Consider the following 9,412-nt stretch of genomic DNA (forward strand, 5'->3'; position numbering starts at 1 on the left):
CTCGCGCTCTTTTCGCCGGAATTGATCGCGGCCATTAAGGTACAGGAATTTTGCGTGGCTGTTGGCGGCGTCGGTTCCGGTAAACGATTTTTCGTCTGGTCCGATGCGCGTTACTGCCTCGCTAAAGCGGCATCCGACATTTTGTAATTGGCCTAACGCCATTAAGGCGCAATTTATCGATACACCGCGGTTAAACGCGATATTAATGAGGCGATTAAAAATTTTGCTACAATCCTCCACGCGTGAGCCTCAGCTTTTATGAACTCCCAAGGTAAATAAAATCTTAATTTACCGAATAAGTAAGGAATTAGAGAATCTCCTGTGTCCCGTTTTTAATACCGAGATTTTAACTAGTGACGAATTCTAGATATATCTATGTATTTTTTGAATTGTTACAAATATGAAGGCGATTTGCGAGTGGCATTTGGCTTTCCTGCATCTTGTTATTCTTTCTTGGTCTACGAAACGTTAATCTGTGAAGTGTTGGTTTCGCTTTTAGATTATAGGATGATACTCGAAGCTTTTTAGTCTCTTTGGGAATTTGCACGTATTATTTTTGAAAGATACAATAATAGTTCAAACGTGAAGGTGGTGTGCAAGTGGCTTTTGGCTTTTCTGCATCTTGTTTTTGTCTCTCAATCGATGAAACGTTAATCTGTGGAGAGTTTGGTTTCGTTTTTAGGTTATAGGAAGGTAGTCGAAGCTTTTTAGTCTCTTGCCAAAAGAAGCTTGACGCTAAACGCGTTAAGAAACTCGGTAAATGATCCAAAGGTAGCATCAAACTTAGTTTAGGAAACTTCGGATGATTCCCAAGAAAAATCCAAGTCAGGATTGCGAGAAACCGCGTATAGGGCGACTAAGTCACCCTTCTCACGGGCGTGATAAAAATGGCTGGCGTCTGAAAAGGAGCAAATGCCTGGCTAGATGCATCATCGTTCGATAGCGCATTTAATCGAACGCGGAGCGATTCGTCGACGTCTGTGCGAGTTTCGAGCTCGGTGAAATCGTGGCCGCTATCTCCGCGATGGTAATTAATAACCTCGTAGCAGTCAGCACGAGCGATTCCGTCGGAATCGAGCCGATCGATCAGCCCTCGGCCATCCGTCCGCTTAGACGGATCTAACTCGAGCCTAAGTCCCGAGCAATATCATCATTACCGCAACACGGGCCGAGGCTTCTCGTATCGCGTAAAAGCACGTCAAACCTTCTCCACGTGCGTTGCAGTGATAGATCTCGACCCGTGCGTCGGTGAAGACCGAGCTGGATGAAAATTAATGATCGCGAATCGTGGGTTACGCCGATCACAGCCGATCTGGATTACGCCGCATCGATCAACGGTTCCGTTACGCGCGATCATTTTTCCGGCTCTCACTCTCTCTCTCTCTCTCTCTCTCTCTCTCTCTCTCTCTCGGCAACCCCATTTCTCCGATTCTTTTTCTCCACTTCGATCGCTTTGGCATTCGTTCGAACCGATTCCACGCTCGTCCCAACTTTGTTACGCTGCTTGCAAGCCAACATCGCGGAAGCGATCTGTTACCCGTCGGTACAAACTAAGCCCTCTACTTTCGCATTCGCTTGCTAAACGCCTTTTACGCGCAACGAGAATCTTCCGCTTACTGTTATTATGTTAATGCGGTTTGCATTCCTTAAGAGATTCGTTGGGGGTTAGGTTCAAGAGAGTGGAATGGTAGAGGGCGATTTTATCGTCGTTGCGTTGCAACGTAGAGTCAAATTTCGAACCCTTCAGATTCGTAGATAGCAAATACATACTGTGTGCAATTTGATGTTTGACGAGGAGGACGGTGATGCAACTACTGTGAACTATTTCTTGGTAATTCGGTGGGTTTGAAGTTAAATTGAACAGGGTGTAAGAAAATTGTGACGAGAATTCGAGAGAGCCTATTCGGGATAAAAGAAGATAATTTCTCCGATCACAAACATTGGTCACGGCTCATTTTGCGTCACGTTGCAATTGCACATTGCACGGTATCTTTTAAATATTTTTGGTGCTACGCGTATTACCGCTTGTGTCGGTGTGTTTTGAAGAATATTCGAACGTGAGAGCGTCTTCCTAAGCGTCTTAACCATTAAAAAATTTTATTTAAAATTAAAATTCTACATTCGTTAAATGAATGATCTAATGAAGGATAATTTATTAATCATTCTAACGATGAATCTACAGACTATAACCAAGTTGTAAGCCACTTGGAGGACAATAAACGTAGACTATAAATCACAGGAAAGAATATTTTCACCGCCTGCTTAACTGCCAACGATTATTGATCCCCGTTTTTATCAAATCGGTGGAATAAATCACGCGAGTCAGATGAGAGATATCGAAAGATCACCGTTAATAGATTCTGCTGGAACGAGTGTAGTCGTTAGTCAGAAACAAGCATAATGCTTCCGACAATCAGCGCACTCCATCACCGTGCCAATTTCCAACCCCAATAGAACGTAACGCGATAAAACAGCCTCGTTGCGTTAGACTCCAGCCCCTCATAGACTCTTCGCTCGAGTGTATAAAACGGAAGCCGTGAAATATGACGCTAAACCATCGATCAATCCCGGGGGATGTTCATGATGCTGCATCAGTTTATACACGACGAAGGGTGCGCGACCAATCGACGACAGGATGTGGAAAAGAGCCGTCTGTCGCCAGTGGGTAGACAACAAGTGTCCTCGGCACCCTTCCAGTGTCACCCCTTTTCCACTAAACTGTCCCGTGGCACCCCATCGACCACCCTCCTGTCACGAGATCATCCCTCCTATCGAGATCATCTCGCGAAAACATTGCGCGGCATCTCGACAGCCGGTCGTTTAATTTCCACAAATTGAATCTGAAAACTTCCTCACGGGAAAATTTTATTGCAAAAATTCAATTTCGGATCTGGTCCCTCGCATGATTATTGCATCGAGATTGTCATCGAGTTCTCCTCACTTTATAATAATTTAATTTGGACGATATCGTATCGTTATGGGACACCAACACCCATGACACTTGAATTTTCACTGGAAACATGGCGTCACGTAAACTCAGCTTTCGGTTGTCCGCGATTCGGTAATTTTTCCTCTTTCGTACGATCCGAAACGACGTTTACACCCCTTTATGCTATACTATCACCCGTGGCACTTGAATTTCGGATTAAAATAAGACACCGTATCAAATTTGCCTTCGGTTACCGCAAATCTAGCAAAATTATCAAATCGGTGGAGAAATCGTATCGTCAGGTTGAATCTATACCTGACCGGCGCAGTGGCCCAACGTTCGTAAGATTAATCCGTCCATGGCCTGGCGCATAAACAGATACGCGCACATACGCGTAGCGGCGCGTTGGCGGAACGTTTAAGCTGCTCTACGGTTTCGTCTTACGTTTTGGCGCCGGCGGTGTTAGCCTCGCGGCCGAAACGAAAAGAAGGAACTCGTGGGAGGAAAGGGAGGCTGGCTGAAGGGGTTCGGAAACAAGAGAGCCGCAGGAGAAAAAGAAGCGGCGTGGAAGGCCGCGCAAACGCTCCCGTTCTCGGATTACGAGCTGTCCTAAGCTGTCGCACGTGGATGCTGTCGGTGCATGGACACCGAGCGCGTGCGGGATCACGCGTGAACACGAAATTCGTCAAAGCTGCGACGCAAACCCCTGCGTCCATTGGCGTCGACATCGCTGCTCCCCGAATCTGCTTCGACGACCCGAAACGGGACGAAGATTAAATTGTAGGTAAAGATCGTGTTTCGTATTTCGCGAATATTCGGGATACTCGATTGATATTTAATATTAAGGTTAGGTTAGGTATTTTACGTATTCGCGATTTGGATTTGAAATCGTACGAAATGGTGATATTCGGTGTCGAAGGGGGTGGTTTGGCCTCAAGACGCGTTTAAACCCGATAATTGCGAGCGATTCGAACGACGGAGTATAATATTAAGGGAATTGCAGCGTATAATTAGCGTTTAAGGTATTTCGATATTACGCCGGTATCGGACGTTTTCAGCCGTCGGTCGTTGAACGGTTGGTCCTGAATTGCGCGATAAATTCCAGCCCCCTGCTCGCGTGAAGATTGAACGACGGCGTAATCTAGAAGAAATTGCCGCGTGTAATTAACGCAAGACACGAACACGATATGTAGAGTGTACAAGATGACGCGATAAAAAGAGCAAATATAATTAGGGGGCATAACGCTGGGGCAAAACACATAAATTACCCAGGCCACGAAACATTTACAGCGACACTCGGGCATGAACGAATTAGCACGAGTCCCGCAGCACTCGTACAAACTCGAGACTATTCCAATTATCGTTTCGATATTCAAGTACTCGGTACCATCGTCCACTGCAGCCCCTCGCCGTTCGCTTTACCACCCGTGTGCCTCGTAAACAATAATACCAGCCATTGGAAATTTGAAACACTCGTTAAATCCACGCTGCAAACCGCACCATCGGTGGAACGGCGTGCTTAATAAAATCCAGCCAGCCTAAAAGCGGCGCCAATGGCCGCACGGCCGAAAGCGGAAGTGCGGTGAAAAGAGGCGCGTGGATGAAGGGGTCCGGGAGCAACGCGTACCCCCATTTAAATCGCCTCTGGCCCGCTGACAATGCCGCGGTGATTGCGACAGATGCGTGGTCGCGCGTGTCCCTTTAAAAGCACGTTTTCGCAGCCCTCGTGCAGACCTCGGTTCCCGCTGGCCCCCGACGCCGAGGGCGCGCTCATTCACCGCTGAAAAACGAACACAGGTGCGTGCCACCGGGGTTCCCCATTGACGCTCGCGACCCCGTCTTTCTCTCTTCTCTCGTCTGGCCAGCTCGCTCTTCCTCGGCCGTCCAGATGCGTCGGCGGCGCAACGCTCCCGCGGGCGCAAAACACGGGGGCGCCCCGGCGTCCCGTGGCCGCATCTGCGCGGGCCCCGACACACGGCCCACGGCGATTCGTAACCGGATCGAAGGTAAACTTAGTATTCCCGTGGCGTACCGCTCGAGTGCCTGGGATTCCAGGCTTCCAGCTCTGCCCGAGCGGATCGGCCAATTTACGAGATCTCGCGCCGCGGCTCGTTTTGTGTCCCGCCTGCATCGCGACGCGATGCCAGCGGCTATTAAACGCGGTCGCCTGCTTTCACTTCTTCCGTCGATACGCCGATCGAATATTTACCAAAGCTGCGGGAGTACGAATGATGTAACGAGTTCGGGATGCTGTGGGATACTTTCGGCTCAGGGTTAGTCCGCGGGTTGATCTGGTTCTCCGTTCGCTTAGCGCAGGAATGTCGGGGTGTCGGTGCTCAGAGGCGCGGCTCCGAGACTCCGCTTGCGTACTAATCAGCTTGTACGCCGATCGCAGGAAAGTCCAGAAACCGAGCGCAGGAGAATGAGAATTTTTCTGCATCCTTGGAGACGTGCCGAAGAAGGGTAATGGTCTTTAGTTCCTTCCAACACGAGTTTCATTTTCGATATTCGACGAATCTAACCGACGCACTCGCGCGTGCAGCTTAACCGGGTCGGCCATGTTCAACCTTCTTTCTCTTCGCGCTATGTGTATACATATATATATATATATGTTTGCGATATTGTGCCGAGTAATAGGCTACGTATCGTAATAAGATAATTCAAGAAGTGAAGCCAAGGGATTATTTAAAATTTTAGATATTTCATAATCACAAACAGGTAGGTGCTTGACAATACTAAGTGAATCAATGAAAAATAAATTGTTAGTCTGATACGAATGAATAGTTAGAATAAAACCAAGGTTCCAAGAAAGAACATCTATACGTATAAACGGTAGATAAGAATTAGAGGTTTGGGCCAGTTGCATCGCGTCGATACCTTCTTCGACGCTCGATTCGTCGTTCAGTCTCTTCAGACAAACAGAGTATACCTTCCTCGTGTAATAAAAGAATTGCACGGAGAATTATATATCGCAGTTATATCATAATCATAATCCCGATATTTAATATGGCTAATCTCGAGATAGTTTCGAAATAATTTTCAACGCGAGATAAAAGCGACCCAGTGTTATATATCGAAAACGTACGTATGTGTACACACGTGTACACTGTACCACTGTCCAGCTACTGACTGCGTAATGCGTACGTATTGACAGAGGCGAAGTAACGAGCTGCACCCGTAGACAATCCGAGGTCGGAATAAAGATATAATTCGCGTAGATGGATGGATGGAGGGCGTGCGAGGAATCAATGGCAGCGCGTAACTTAATCCATTTTGACGCGGCGAGGCCTGAAGCGCAATCTGTCGGATCTGCCGATCGGACGGGCCATTTGACGGGCCTGCGATATTGGGGCCCGATTGGAAACTCGATCGAGGCCGGCTACTCGACGCGCGACGCGCACGGAACATTGGAAACGCGGGCTTAGAGAGAGGGCTCGGTAATATCTGGCGGATCGATCTACGATCGTATCGGGCCCGGTGGAACATCCAGCTTGGCAAACAGGAATCGCGATACCCGGGGGCCGGCGTCGCGGCACAAAGCTCAAAACCGCGATTTATATTTATCGTATATATCCGCGCTTGTAGAATCCGTCGTGAATTTTATCGCCGGTTCATCGCCGCCGGTTCGTTCGATAAATTTTCCACGGCTACGTGACCGCTGTCTCTGATCGTTATTCCCTCCGCGATCCGGCAATTTCGATTATTAAGTCCGGGTACTATTTAAGGTTATGGAACAGGCAGCCCTGGAAAGGAAGCGGATCCCGTTGGCTCGATCGTGAACGCGCATTTTCTACTTCGATATGATTGTAGCCGACCTTCTACGACGTACTTCCATCTGCTAACGCGATGATTGCCCGCCACGTTTCGCGTAACTCATGCACGAGTTCCTTGTTTGGAGGGTCTGACAATTTTCTTTTCTTTTCCAGGCCTCTCCGATTGTTCACGACCCTCTAAAAATAGGATGTAATTTAGCATAATTTTATTAACTCTCGAAGCCCAGACTGAGGGGACTAATTTATTGTACTATTTTCATTCTTCTCGTGATAAATTCCAACTAGTGTATGTATGCGACGTATTCCAGGGTTCTTGACAATTTCACGCTTCGTAAGTCATCCTCGCGACTAGTTTCTGACTCTTGTCATGCATAGATTCTAAGGTGGACTCAACCTGACCCAAGACAAAGGAACTTTTTCGCCAAAAAATTAATCCGAATATTCAAATTCCTCTTTTAACCCTTTGCACTCGAGAGGTGACTCTCAGTCACCGTTTGTTTTAATGCTATAACTTAAACAATGGATATTGATAATTATATTAAGAACATCGAAACAAAAATTCGAAACAAAAGTTCGTTTCTCACGCAAATTCACGATTTTCTTTTTTTAATTTTAGCATAAAGAGTATCAGTGAGCTTATAAAAATCTAAGAAGAGCTTCGAATTGCATCTTCGCAACGAAGAAATCTTCGAGTCCAAAGGGTTAATTCTTATCAGCTCTCTTCTTATCATCATGCAGTCACCGTGCTAACCTGAAAATCTTAAACCAAGGGATCTTTCTTCCCCAAAAACGAATGGTAACGTTGTCATCTCGGGAGGGAACTACCCCTGATACGATTTCTTAATTTTCGTTCGTCAAACCCAAGCCAAATTAATTTCTCTGTCAAGAAATAGATCAGAGGAACTATAAAGTTTGGTTGCCTTTTGCTACCTTCTTCCGCGAGCTTGGGATTATCTTCGAGTATCTGCCTGCTGTGGAATTAACCAAAAATCAGCCGTGGATACCGCTGGCTGCACGGTATCTGGAGACTCGATCCGCGATCGTATCGAAGCACGAAGCATTCCGCATGGCAAACGGGAGCCGTGATATCGAGTGCTGCTCGAAAGCACACGGTGAATCTGTGTTATTACACCGCGGCCGGCAGCCGCGGCGAATGTTTGCCTTAAGGCGTCCGCTGCTTTTCGTCGTTTTTACGTTATCCCCACGGACCGCAGAGGATCCCGCTCGATCTCCGCTCCACGATGCTCGCAAAGGGCCCGGTGATAGGAGGCACCTGTATAAATTAGCGGTCGACGCGGAAATTGGTTTAATTCGCGCGGTCCGCGCAGGATGCAACTTTCGAGAGCGGGAAACGATCCCCCGGTGATGTTTGAAATCGGGATATCCGCTGGATCACGTGGAAAAAATGTTGCAGAACAACTTTCGATAAATTCGCGTTCGCTGCCTCGGCTTTGACCGAGTCGTTTTACTCACTTTACACGCGCGTGCGTCGGATATAGCCATTTTTACGCTCCCGCTGATCGTATCGCGATCGAATTCCAATACACGCAGTAATCGTGTCATTGCACAGTGTCGTGGGTATGTATATAAGTGCAACTAGAGATGCAGATGATGAAGGATTTAATTGATGTACTTGTCCGTAGTTATGCGAATTAAGCCATAATTAGGTACTCGCTACTAAAATATTCGCTAAGAATGTATAAAAGCATATGAAAATCGTGAGAAACAGGGGACTGCTAGCTTCCCAAATTTATTTTCTCCTGGAAAAATTCAAGGGATAGAATCAGCGTGTTTGCCGACGAAATTTTATTTTCATTCTATTTTATCGAAAAGATCAGGAAATCTGTCAAGAATTCTCGATAACCTGCCGATCATTGACCTCTTACGGAAGGGATCATTTTTCATAAAGAAAGTAGTATTAGAGCCAAGAAATTTCGAATTCAGTCTATGCCGAAGAAGGGAATTAAAAATTCTCCAGTCCTGGAAATAGTTAGGACTGTGTCGAAAATATTTATGTTTTATCCCATCCTATTAAAATGATTTTAAAAAGTACCAAAAATGTCCCAGTTTCGCGTTTTATTGTTCTTTCGCTTAATCAACGATGTCATTAGTTCATACCGGATAAGAGTCAAAGACCTGCGATACACGAACGACGCGAGAAAGCAAAAATTAAATGACTATAGGTGATTGGGGACTTCCCTGTGGCCATTCTCACGCATGTTCGCCAGGGAAACATTTGCACGTTCGCGACCATGTATTTGGGGCACGCGCAACAGAGTGCAATTACCAGTGCAGTTCATTTTAACCAAAAATATAGATGAAATAAATATATTTTCACATATGTATACGTATTACGGAAATTCATGAAAGAGCCAATGCAGTTATAGTTTATAAAAAATGTACAGATTTATTGTGAAAAACAAATTAATAACGTTAATAACAAATTGACCATAATGTAAATGTATAATAAAAGTGAAAAAAATTAATTAATTAATGATTATTATTTGAACTTACACCGTATTCATGTTAAAATGTACATATAATTTACAAAAAGTTTATAAATTATTGTTAATAAAAAATTAATATTGTTACTAACAAATTGTCCACGGTGTAAATTTATAATAACAGTGAAAAAATTAATAAATTATTGGCTATTAAAGTGGAAAAATAATAAATAATGGAATTGATAAAATTTAGAAATTTCTGATCG

This window comes from Eufriesea mexicana, unplaced genomic scaffold, assembly GCF_001483705.2.
Source record: "Eufriesea mexicana isolate 0111107269 unplaced genomic scaffold, ASM148370v2 scaffold2632, whole genome shotgun sequence".
Classification (NCBI taxonomy): domain Eukaryota; kingdom Metazoa; phylum Arthropoda; class Insecta; order Hymenoptera; family Apidae; genus Eufriesea; species Eufriesea mexicana.